The 12,544-nt window shown below is 41.1% G+C and overlaps 1 protein-coding gene across 5 annotated transcripts in view; it reads right to left on the bottom strand.

The window, feature by feature from the left end:
• Window positions 1–12,544, bottom strand: part of SMAD9 (SMAD family member 9) — a 93,532-nt gene that overhangs the window by 55,479 nt on the left and 25,509 nt on the right. The gene's annotated exons all lie outside the window — the stretch shown is intronic.

Below are 12,544 nucleotides of genomic sequence, written 5' to 3'. Positions count from 1 at the left end.
GGGAGGCTGAGCCACTGGGCCCTAGAGGACACCTAGCACAGGAAGCCACTCTATCAACACAGGGAAGCATAAAAAATGTGGAGACAAAGAAACAGGTCACAAATGACAGAAATGGAGGAAAGCAAACTACTGGATATAGAGTTCAAAACCAAACTTATAAGGTTTTTCAAGAATTTTCTAGAAACCGCCGATAAATTTAGTGAGACCCTCAAGGATATGAACAAGGACCAACTAGAAATTAAGCATACACTGACTGAAATAAAAAATATTATACAGTTCTAACAGCAGACTAGAGGATTGCAAGAATCAAGTCAAAGATTTGAAATATGAAGAAGCAAAAATCACCCAACCGGAAAAACAAAAAGAAAAAAGAATCCAAAATATGAAGATAGTGTAAGGAGCCTCTGGGACAACTTCAAGCGTACCAACATCCGAATTATGGGGGTGCCAGAAGAAGAGAGAGAGCAAGATATTGAAAACCTATTTGAAGAAATAATGACAGAAAACTTCCCCTACCTGGTGAAAGAAATAGACTTACAAGTCCAGGAAGCACAGAGAACCCCAAACAAAAGGAATCTAAAGAGGACCACACCAAGACACATCATAATTAAAATGCCAGGAGCAAAAGACAAAGAGAGAATCTTAAAAGCAGCAAGAGAAAAAAAGTCAGTTACCTACAAGGGAGTACCCATACAGCTGTCAGCTGATTTCTCAACAGAAACTATGCAGGCCAGAAGGGAGTGGCAAGAAATATTCAAAATGATGAATAGCAAGAACCTACAACCAAGATTACTTTACCCAGCAAAGCTATCATTCAGAATTGAGGGTCAGATAAAGAGCTTCACAGATAAGAAAAAGCTAAAGGAGTTCATCACCACAAACCAGTATTATATGAAATGCTGAAAGGTATTCTTTAAGAAGAGGAAGAAGAAGAAAAAGGTAAAGATACAAATTATGAACAATAAATACATATCTATCAACAAGTGAATCTAAAAGTCAAGTGAATAAATAATCTGATGAACAGAATAAACTGGTGAATATAATAGAATCAGGGGCATAGAAAGGGAGTGGACTGACTAGTCTCAGGGGCGGGGGGGAAGGAAAGGGGTGTGGGGTGCGGGAAGAGACTGGACAAAAATCATACACCTATGGTTGAGGACAGTGGGCGGGGGCCGGGGGGGTAAGGGCAGAGGGTGGGGTGGGAACTGGGTTGAGGGGAGCTATGGGGGGGAAAAAGAGGAACAACTGTAATAATCTGAACAATAAAGATTTAATTTAAAAACAAACAAACAAACAAAAAAGTCCTCAATCTGAGGGGTCGACCTCCATATCCTAATGCTGAAATATTTAATTCACTATTAATAGAATCACCTATGCAAAGAGCTATCTGAGAAGGATTAAAGGGCATGACAGTGGAGGAGATACTTGCTTTTCCTATTACACGGGTAGCTGACCCACAGCTCCCGAATCATATAATAAGACAGCATGAAAAATTTGACTTTAAAATGATAAAGGCCTTGCGTGAGAGCATAGTCCAAAATGGTCCTACTGCTCCTTTTACCAGAGAAATTATGACTAACATTCCTGAAGCATTTTTAGCTGCTTATGATTGGTATTCTCTAGCTCACATAACTCTTGATGGAGGAGATTATTTACTATGGAAGGGAGAATTTTTGGAGAAATGTCAGGAGCAAGCCCACACAAACTGCAGGCTGAATGATCAAATAACTTATGAAATGTTAGCAGGGCTGGGACAATACAGTGACGTGCAAAATCAGCTAAATTTTGCGCAACAGGCTTATGAGCAAGTTAGACTTTGTGGAAGAAGAGCTTGGTGGGCTTTACCAGAAAAAGGGGACCCTGAGGGAGCTTTTAGTAAATGTATGCAGGGGTCTACAGAATCATTTTCTGACTTTGTGGCTCACTTCACATGAGCAATGAGATGACAGATTCAGCATGAAACAGCAGGAGACATTTTAATTCAGCAATCAGCTTATGAGAATGCCAATGCTGATTGTAAGAAATGCCTGACACCTCTGAGAAAAAATAGTACCATTACAGAAATGATTCGAGCATGTCAGAATGTAGGATCAGGCACTTTTCGAGCAAACTTACTAGCTGCTGCTGTAACAGCAGGGAATAAAAGGTGCTTTAATTGTGAAAGAACAGGACATTTTAAAAAAGAATATAGACAACCAAGAAGCACACAAGGTGGTGCTCAAGGGAAAGGAGTGAGCATTCCGCCTCCCGATTCAATCAATGCAGATTCAACCTCCTTGTGTCTGAGATGTCAGAAAGGAAACCATTGGGCCCGTCAATATAGATCGAAATTTCATAAAAATGGGCAGCTGTTAGATCAAGACATAGGGAATGGCCAACTGCAGGGAAACGGCCAAAGGGGCTGTCCCCAGCCCCATCATCAATAGGGGGTTTTTGCCCTGCAAGGCCCACAGTGGATTCCCTCATCCGAGCCACTCCAGGGAGCACAGACCTAGATCTTAAGAACACTATAGCAGTCACTTTGACCCCCAATATGGCTCAGCAAGCTGTTCCTACAGGAATCTGGGGACCTGTGCAACTGGGAACGTTAGGATTAATCTTAGGGATAAATGGAAACACTCTGAAAGGACTAACTGTTCTGCCTGGAGTCATAGATTCAGACTATGAGGGAGAAATCAAGGTAATACTAGAATACAATCATATTATGCAAATTATTCCAGGACAAAGAATTGCTCAGATACTACTTCTACCTTTTATTCAGCAACACGAAGCTATAAATAGGAAAAGAGGAACACAAGGATTTGGAAGCTCAGATATCTATTGGATACATGAAATTAGAAAAACCCATCCTATGATTAATTTAAGAATAGAGATAAAACTGTTTAAACGGTTTAGTAGACACTGGCGCGGATGTCAGCATTATCAGCAAAGAATTCTGGCCTCCAAGTTGGTCCATGGTAGAAGCTATGGGCTCTATTTGGGGGGTTGGAGTTCCTGATAATACACAACATAGTGTTGCAGTGGCAAGGTGGCAAGATGAGGAAGGACAGACGGGATGGTTTCAGCCCTAATAGCCTCTGGAATTGCAGTCAATTTATGGGGCCAGGATGTTTTAGAAGGTTTACAAGCTTGTATTATAACTGGCAAAGGAATGCAGTTAATCAGATGGGATATCAGACTGGTCAAGGCTTAGGAAAAAATAATCAGAGAATTAAAGAGCCCATCCAAGCCAAAGGAAACCCAGGAAGATTAGGATTAGGATATCAAACTTTTTAGGAGTGGTCACTGCTCAGTCTCTCCACCCTCATGCTGATCTTATACAAAGGGAAGATGATAGACTTATATGAGTGGATCAGTGGCCGTTAACCATGGAGAAATTAGGTCATATTCATGAATTAATACAGGAACAAATAGAGAATCTGGCCACATAGAGCCTCCCAATAGTCCTTGGAATCCGCCTATATTTACTATAGCTAAGAAGGCGACAGGAAAATGGCGATTGTTACATGATCTCAGAGTGGTTAACGCCACTATGCATGCCATGGGAGCTTTACAGCCTGGACTCCCAGCACCTTCACAATCTCTCTAGATTGGTCTCTTATAGTAGTAGATCTTAAGGATTATTTTTTCACCATTTCCTTGGCACCTCAAGATAAACAAAGATTTTCATTTTCAGTGCCAGCTATTAATAATAAAGATATCAATGGAAAGTTTTGCCTCAAGGAATGGCCAATAGCCCCACCTTGTGACAAAAATATGTAGCTCAACCTGTTCAGCCTTTAAGGGACAAATATTCCTGATATTACATTATTCATTACATGGATGACTTGCTCTTAGTGAGTCCACAGGAAGAGCAGACTTTGGCAATGTTTTCCCAATTAGAAAAGGAACTCCCTAAATGGGGCTTAAAATTTGCTCCAGAAAAGGTACAGAAAGAGACGCCTTTCAAATATCTGGGAACCATAAGTGAAAACCAATGTATTAGGCCTCAAAAGGTGGAAATATGAAAAGATTGCCTTAAAACTTTAAATGACCTTCAAAAATTATTAGGGGACATTAACTGGTTAAGACCTTATCTGCAAATCTCTACGGGAGAAATTGCAAATTTATTTAATATACTTAGGGGTGACTGGAATCTTTCCTCGCCCTGAACATTAACAGATGAAGCTAGGAAGGAGTTGCTAAGAATTGAGCAGGCAATCTCCTCAGCCCAAGTAGCACAGGTGCAGCCTGAATTGCCTTTATTTGGACAGATTAACCCTACTGCAAATAGTCCCACTGGAGTCATCTTCCAAAATAAAAACTCTCCCGCTATTATTGAATGGGTCCACCTAGGACAGTGATGGTGAACCTATGACACGCGTGTCAGAGGTGACATGCGAACTCACTTTTTTGGTTGATTTTTCTTTGTTAAATGGCATTTAAATATATAAAATAAATATAAGTCTTTGTTTTACTATGGTTGCAAATATAAAAAAATTTCTATATGTGACACGGCACCAGAGTTAAGTTAGGGTTTTTCAAAATGCTGACACGCCGAGCTCAAAAGGTTCGCCATCACTGACCTAGGACATCAATCTTCTAAAACTGCAGTTACATATACAGAACTCATGGCAGGCAGCTTAATATCTCAACTCAGAAAGCGCTGCAGGCAGCTTAGAGGAGAAGAACCCCAGTGCATCTATCTTCCCCTCACAGGGAAGCAATTAGAAATGCTATTTCAAACTGACCTAAATTGGCAAATTGGACTAAGTGGATATTCAGGGGAACTTAGTTGTCACCTATTAAAAGACAAATTACTACAATTTTTATATTGTACTCCCATTATTATACCAAAAACTACTAGGCAGGAACCTATTCCTGGAGCATTAACTGTTTTTACTGATGGATCATCTAATGGTAAAGCTGCTTATCATACAATGAATTTAGACCGGGTCATACTGACCAGTCATACTTCTGTACAAAGAACTGAATTAGAGGCTATTAAGGCTGCACTGCAGGATTTCCAAGAGCCTCTTAATATTATCTCTGACTCTGCTTACGCTGCAAGCTTAGTGAATAGAATTGAAACTGCTCAATTAAAATGGCTCAGTGACCAAAGTCTATTTATACTATTTAAACAAGTTCAGTGGATTGTACAACAGAGACAATACCCTTTCTACATCACTCATATTAGAGCCCACAGCGTATTACTTGGTCCTCTAACAAAAGGAAATGCACATGCTGATCAATTGGTTGCTTTATTAAAACAGACCACAGAATCTCATCAGCTTTTACATCAGCCTGCCAAAATATTGTGTAAACAATTCTCAACCACTCAACAGCAGGCAAAACAGATTACCAAGGAATGTCCCACTTGCATGTTACATCTGCCTGAAGGGCCTAATACAGGAATTAACCCTCGAGGATTGATAAGGGACCAAATCTGGCAAATGGATGTGACACATTTTACTCCTTTTGGATGCCTTGGAGCATTGTATGTCTCTGTAGACACCTTTTTAAAGGTCCTATGGGCTACTGCATCTACAGGGGAAAATGGCAAAACAGGTTACTAATCATTGCCTAGCTGCTTTTGCCATCATGGGAATTCCAAAAATTATTAAAACTGATAACGGACCCGATTACACAAGCTGTCATATCCAAAAATTTAAATATACAATGGAGTCAAGACAGACTCTTCAATAAATGGTGTTGGGAAAATTGGACAGATACATGCAAAAAAATGATACTAGACCACCAACTTACACCATACACAAAAATAAACTCAAAATGGATAAAGGACTTAAATGTAAGACGGGAAACCATAAAAATACTAGAGGAATCCAAACGCAACAAAATCTCAGACATATGCCGAAGCAATTTCTTCACTGATACTGCTCCTAGGCACTGGAAACTAAAGAGAAAATAAACAAATGGGACTACATCAAAATAAAAAGCTTCTGCACAGCAAAAGAAACCATCAACAAAACAACAAGAAAGCCCACTGCATGGGAGAACATATTTGCCAATGTTATCACAGGTAAGGGTTTAATCTCCAACATTTATAGGGAGCTCATATAACTTAACAAAAGGAAGATAAAAAATGCAATCAAACAATGGGCAAAGGATCTAAATAGACACTTTTCAAAAGAGGACATTCAGAAAGCCAAGAAACATATTAAAACATGCTCAAAGTCACTAATCATCAGAGAGATGCAAATCAAAACAACAATGACGTATCATCTCACGCCTGTCAGAATGGCTATCATCAACAAATCAACAAACGACAAATGTTGGAGAGGATGTGGAGCAAAGGGAACACTCGTGCACTGCTAGTGGGAATGCAGACTGGTGCAGCCACTATGGAAGACAGTATGAAGTTTCCTCAAAAAGTTAAAAATGGAACTCCCATTTGACCCAGTGATCCCACTTCTAGGAATATATCCCAAGAAACCAGAAATACCAATCAGAAAGGATATATGCATCCCTATGTTCATAGCAGCACAATTTACCATAGCAAAGATCTGGAAACAGCCTAAGTGCCCATCAGCAGATGAATGGATTAGAAAACTGTGGTACATCTACACAATGGAATACTGTAAAAAAGAAGGAATTCTTATCATTTGCAACAGCATGCATGGAACTGGAGAGCATTATGCTAAGTGAAATAAGCCAGTCAATGAAAGAAAAATACCACATGATCTCACTCATTTACGGATAATAAAGACCATTATAAACTGATGAACCAAAATAGATACAGAGGCAGAGCAGCATTGAGCAGAATGTCAAACTACAGTGGGAGCCCTGGGGAGGGTTGGGGGGTGGGGGGGTGGTTAGAGATCAACCAAGGACTTGTATGCATGCATATAAGCATAACCAATGGACACAAGACACTGGGGGGTAGGGGAGGCCAGGGGAATGTCAAGGGGGAAAAAAAGGAGACATATGTAATACTCTTTGTAATACTTTAAGCAATAAAACAATATAAAAAAAATGAAAAATTTAGCACATTATAGGAATACCATATAATTTACAAGGACAGGCAATTATAGAATGCCAACATCAAAGGCTAAAATCCCAACTTGAAAAACAGTAAGGAAGGATTATGGAGAAATCATCCGTAGGTAGACTACACCAAGCCTTAATTACTTTAAATTTTTTCACTTGTGATGCCAATGGCAAGACACCCATGGAAATACTCTGGTGTCAGAATAAGCCAAAGGACAATGGATTGGTTAAATGGAAAGATCCCGAGTCTGCTTTATGGAAGGGCCCCGATCCCCTGTTAACATTTGGTCAAGGGTACGCTTGTATATTTCCAGAAAATCTCTTGAAGCCCGTGTGGATTCTTGCAAGAAATATTAAACTTCAACATGGATCCAAGGGAGGAACTGGCCAGGTTAATGAGGACCTTGCACCTGGAGCCATGCCTTACAGCTGCAGACAATCGACTACCCCAGCCACAGATAGCAGCAGGCCCAAGCAACCCATTGAAGATAAGGAGTGGGAGGAGGATGAAACAGATGACAAACAGCCGGAGGTCACCTGGGGGATGGTGAAGAAGACGGTCCAGAAAGCTGAGCGAATTTGTGAGGAGACCAAAACCCCAAGAATGCCTGAGAATGTCTTTCTTACCCTGCTAGCAGTCATCAGCTGTGCAGTAATACTACCAGGGGCAAATGGGAAAGTATTTTGGACTTATGTTCCTGACTCACCATGGGTAAGACCCCCTACGTGGGCTGACCCCCTGCCTAATGTAGTCACCAATAATACCAAGCACCTTGGTCACCCAGGAGGACCATCAGTGGGACAAGGAAGTATATGGGCAAAGTATAGTTACATGGGTGTTGCCTTTTGTATGACACAGAATCAAACCACTGCTCCTTTGTGTATAAAATTAAAGAGAGGCTTCTGGCTAGCATGGACACCAAAGGAGAGGGAAGCAAATGCCCAAATACATCTGCTATCACTACTTACTCTGGGGAGAGGTACAGAAAATAACTTTACTAAGACACCCCCCCCCCCCTCATCACCACTAAGCCATTATGTAAAAAGTCTTATGAATGGCACCCCACTGAGGGAGAAATTAATTGGCAAGACTGTTATAGTGACTACCCCACCAGCAGCAAACTTAGTAACAGTTTTTTCTTTGTGGATTGGAGCCCCTACGGGTCTGCGTATAGTAACAATAGCACCCTAAAATGAAAGGGGAACGCTTCCTATCTATATGTTGAAGCTAATCACTCCATTTCATGGCATGGAGAAGGATTTGTTCGATCTCAATTACAACATGACAATTGGCCCCTACAAAATATGCAATGGAAATTAGCTGCTGCACTTGCACCTATTAAATGTTATAGTTTTAACTATAGCTCAGATAATTCTATTTGTACCTGATGGGGAACTCCCAATAAGACAGTATTTGCCACCGCCTGTGTGTTTGATCCATTTGTACTCCTCTCAGGCCCCATCCAGATGCTCCTTAATGTTACAAGCCATCTGTATGAGGTGTCATGCACAGGCTGCACATTATACCATTGTATTAATTCTACATTCCAAAAGGATCCCCTCATGATTTTAAAACAACCGGCTTTCGCTTGGGTTCCTACTAACCTAACCGAGCCTTGAGAATCTCATCAAACCTACCAACTGTTACATGATCTGGTAAAAATCTTAAAATGACAGAAAAGATTTCTTGGAATGTTAATTGCAGGACTCTTTGCCCTTATAATGTTACCTACTTCTGTGGGCATTGCTGCTTCATCCATGGTACAAACTGTTCAAACTTCTGTTTGTACAAGTTAAGGAAAAATGTAACTAAGACATTGTCGATACAAAAAAGAATTGACAGCCAGTTTGAGATTGAATTGTGGGCACTAAAGTCTACAGTCTTGTGGATGGGTGATAAAATCCACAGCTTAGAGCAAAGAATATCTTTACAGTGTCATTGTAATTTTTCCCAGATTTGTGTTACCCCAGTTCCCTATAATAGTACCTTACACCCTTGGGAATCAATAAAAAAATCACCGTCTTGGTGCTTGGGGTAAAGATAACACAACCCTTGATATTTAGAATTACAACAGCATATTGTACAATTATCCCAGGCAAATTTACAAACTAATTCCTTGGATGCCTGGTAGCAATTTAAAAAGGACATGAGGAGAAACCAAGATGGCAGCATAGGTAAACACCAGAGATTGCTGCCTCACACAACCACTTCAAAAATACAACTAAAAGACAGAACAGACATCACCCAGAACCACAGGAAGGCTGGCTGAGTGGAAATTCTACAACTAGGAGGAAAGAGAAAAGCATACCGAGACTCAGAGGAGGCGCAGTGCAGATGTAAAATACTAAGGTGCGGAGGTGCATGGGGAGCGGGCTGGCGGCTGAGGGCACGGTTGTCGTTTTCAATCAGGAGGGAGTCTCAGGCTCTGAGCTCCAGTTCCGGGCGAGTCTCTAGGGACACAGACTCATACGGGACACAGACTCATACAGGAGAAGCGGGACTGTCTGGCAGTGGTCGGAACTCGAGGGCAGCTTTCTCTCCGAGGGGCTTGCAGCGATTACCGTGACATTGAGAAGCAAAGCCTCTGAGGGCAGGACTGAGAGCAGCCATAACTGCTAGCCATGCCCTGTTGATCCCATGGGACCCGCCCCGCCCAAGCCCTGCAGGGAGGTTGTTGCTGGATAGCCTTAGGCAAAGGCTAGATTAGCACCTCCCTAGAGATCCAGGAGCCAGGAAGACCAGAGGTCAGAATGGGACCATCCAGTTTGCAGCTCCGTGAAAACATAAAGGACACACTCAGGGGGCAGACTCAGTGAGCACCAAAGCCCCATTGAAGCAAGCCTTGCCCCAGAGGGGTGTCTCCAGCACAGAAGTTCTCCCACCGTAAACACAGCTGATTCTCACAGTCAATTGGCCTGGAGGCCAATTCCTCCCAGTGATACCTACAACAATCAAGGCTTAACTACAACAAGACTGTGCACAAAGATCACAAGGGGGTGCACCAAGAGTGTCCTCCTCAGGTAATTGGGGAGGCTGAACCACTGGGTCCTAGAGGACACCTAGCACAGAAAACCACTGTATCAACACAGGGAAGCATAAAAAATGCGGAGACAAAGAAAAAGGACACAAATGACAGAAATGGAGGAAAGCAAACTACAGGATATGGAGTTCAAAACCACACTTTTAAGTTCTTTCAATAATTTTCTAGAAACTGCCGATAAACTTAATGAGATCTACAAGAAATCTAATGAGACCCTCAATGTTGTGATAAAGAACCAACTAGAAATTAAGCATACACTGACTGAAAGAAAGAATATTATACAGAGTTCCAACAGCAGACTAGAGGATTGCAAGAATCAAGTCAACGATTTGAAATACGAAGAAGCAAAAATCACCAAACCAGAAAAGCAAAATGAAAAAAGAATCCAAAAATACGAAGATAGCATAAGGAGTCTCTGGGACAGCTTCAAGCCCACCAACATCCGAATTATAGGGATGCCAGAAGAAGAGAGAGAGCAAGATATTGAAAACCTATTTGAAGAAATAATGACAGAAAACTTCCCCTACCTGGTGAAAGAAATAGACTTACAAGTCTAGGAAGCACAGAGAACCCCAAACAAAAGGAATCCAAAGAGGACCACACCAAGACACATCATAATTAAAATGCCAAGAGCAAAAGACAAAGAGAGAATCTTAAAAGCAGCAAGAGAAAAAAAGTCAGTTACCTACAAGGGAGTACCCATACAGCTGTCAGCTGATTTCTCAACAGAAACTACGCAGGCCAGAAGGGAGTGGCAAGAAATATTCAAAGTGATGAATGCCAAGAACCTACAACCAAGATTACTTTATCCAGCAAAGCTATCATTCAGAATTGAAGGTCAGATAAAGAGCTTCACAGATAAGAAAAAGCTAAAGGAGTTCATCACCACCAAAACGGTATTATATGAAATGCTGAAAGGTATCCTTTAAGAAGAGGAAGAAGAAGAAAAAGGTAAAGATACAAATTTTGAACAACAAATACACATCTATCAACAAGTGAATCTGAAAATCAAGTGAATAATCTGATGAAAAGAATGAACTGGTGATTATAATAGAATCAGGGGCATAGAAAGGGAGTGGACTGACTATTCTTGTGGGGGAAAGGGGTGCGGGGGATGCAGGAAGAGACTGGACAAAAATCATGCACCTATGGATGAGGACAGTGGGTGGGGAGTGAGGGAGGAGGGTGGGGTGGGAACTGGGTGGAGGGGATTTATGGGGAGGGAAAGAGGAACAAATGTAATAATCTGAACAATAAAGATTTAATAAAAATAAATAAATAAATAAATAAATAAAAAGGACATGAAAGAATTTAATCCCTTCCACTGGATCTCCTTATATTTGCTTGTCTCATTCTTGTTCTTATGTTTATTTCTAGTCCGCAGATGCAGAATGAAGAGGTTTAAAAGGACTCAAACCCTTCAGGTGACATTCACTTTTCAAGATTTATTAAGGAAGTGAAAAGGGGGCAATGTTGGATGCTACCCATTGTCTTCACTATCAGAAAAGTGTAAACAAGTAGCCCAGAATGCTGGTGAACCTTGAGCTCTGGCAAGGGCCAAAGCTATGCACCAATTGTTTAGACAAGACAATGGTGGCTCAAGCAATTTCCTGACCAAATAGTCTCAAAGTAAATCTTTACTAATATTTACTGACCTTTAAGACAGTCTGTCTGTTACCGGAATTGCCTGCCTGACCAAGGACAATATGTGTATCTAAAATTGAATAAAAGGTTGGCAGGGTCTGGGCACCAGCGAAGTCCTTCCCCTAGAGTTGGACTCTCCGCTTGGCCCCCCAAATTTCCAAATTATTATTTCTTGTCTCGTCTCGTCATTTGCCCGCGGCCCTTCTCCAGATCCCGAACCCTAAGCCACGCGGGACATGGCATCTCATAAACATCAATGAATGAATTCAATGAATGTTTTTAATCTATGACTTGTACATTTACTACAACAGGAGACACTCAGGAGGTATGTTAGGAAGAATATTAGAATGCATCACCAAATTAAATAATGAAAGAAAATGCTCATGTGGCTCCTTTCCTAACTGGTCTGAGTGCTGGATGGGAAGAGAAAAGATCAATTGGCTCTCAAGTTTCTTTACACCTGTGATTCCAGAACAGTCTGACATGATAGTGGGCAGCCAGGTATCACTCAGGCACTACCAACTATTCTAAAATAAAAGAAAATGATTTAAAGATCCTCAACCAGGCCTGCCACTCAACCATTCACTCTGCCAATAAAGGAAGCTTCAAAAACATCATTGGCCAGACCCCAGTGAGGCTTGTGCCATGGGCTGCTGTAACAATGCCTGGACACAGGAGAGCCCCAGTCATTTCCAAAGATAAATAAGTCAGGATGTTTAATGCCCTAGCTTCTAAGTTTCCAAAGGTAACTTTACCTTATATAAATGATCAACCAGCCAGAATTATTCTTCTTCAGAAGTTATCTAGCCTCTTTGAGCAACTCAAAAATAATCCACAATCTTTTTATTTAGTAATTTCATCCTGTATTCACA

This window comes from Myotis yumanensis, unplaced genomic scaffold (genome assembly GCF_028538775.1).
Source record: "Myotis yumanensis isolate MYYU_CA2020_CCGP unplaced genomic scaffold, mMyoYum1.0.hap1 SCAF_3, whole genome shotgun sequence".
NCBI lineage: Eukaryota > Metazoa > Chordata > Mammalia > Chiroptera > Vespertilionidae > Myotis > Myotis yumanensis.
This window is presented reverse-complemented; position numbering and strand designations above follow the sequence as displayed.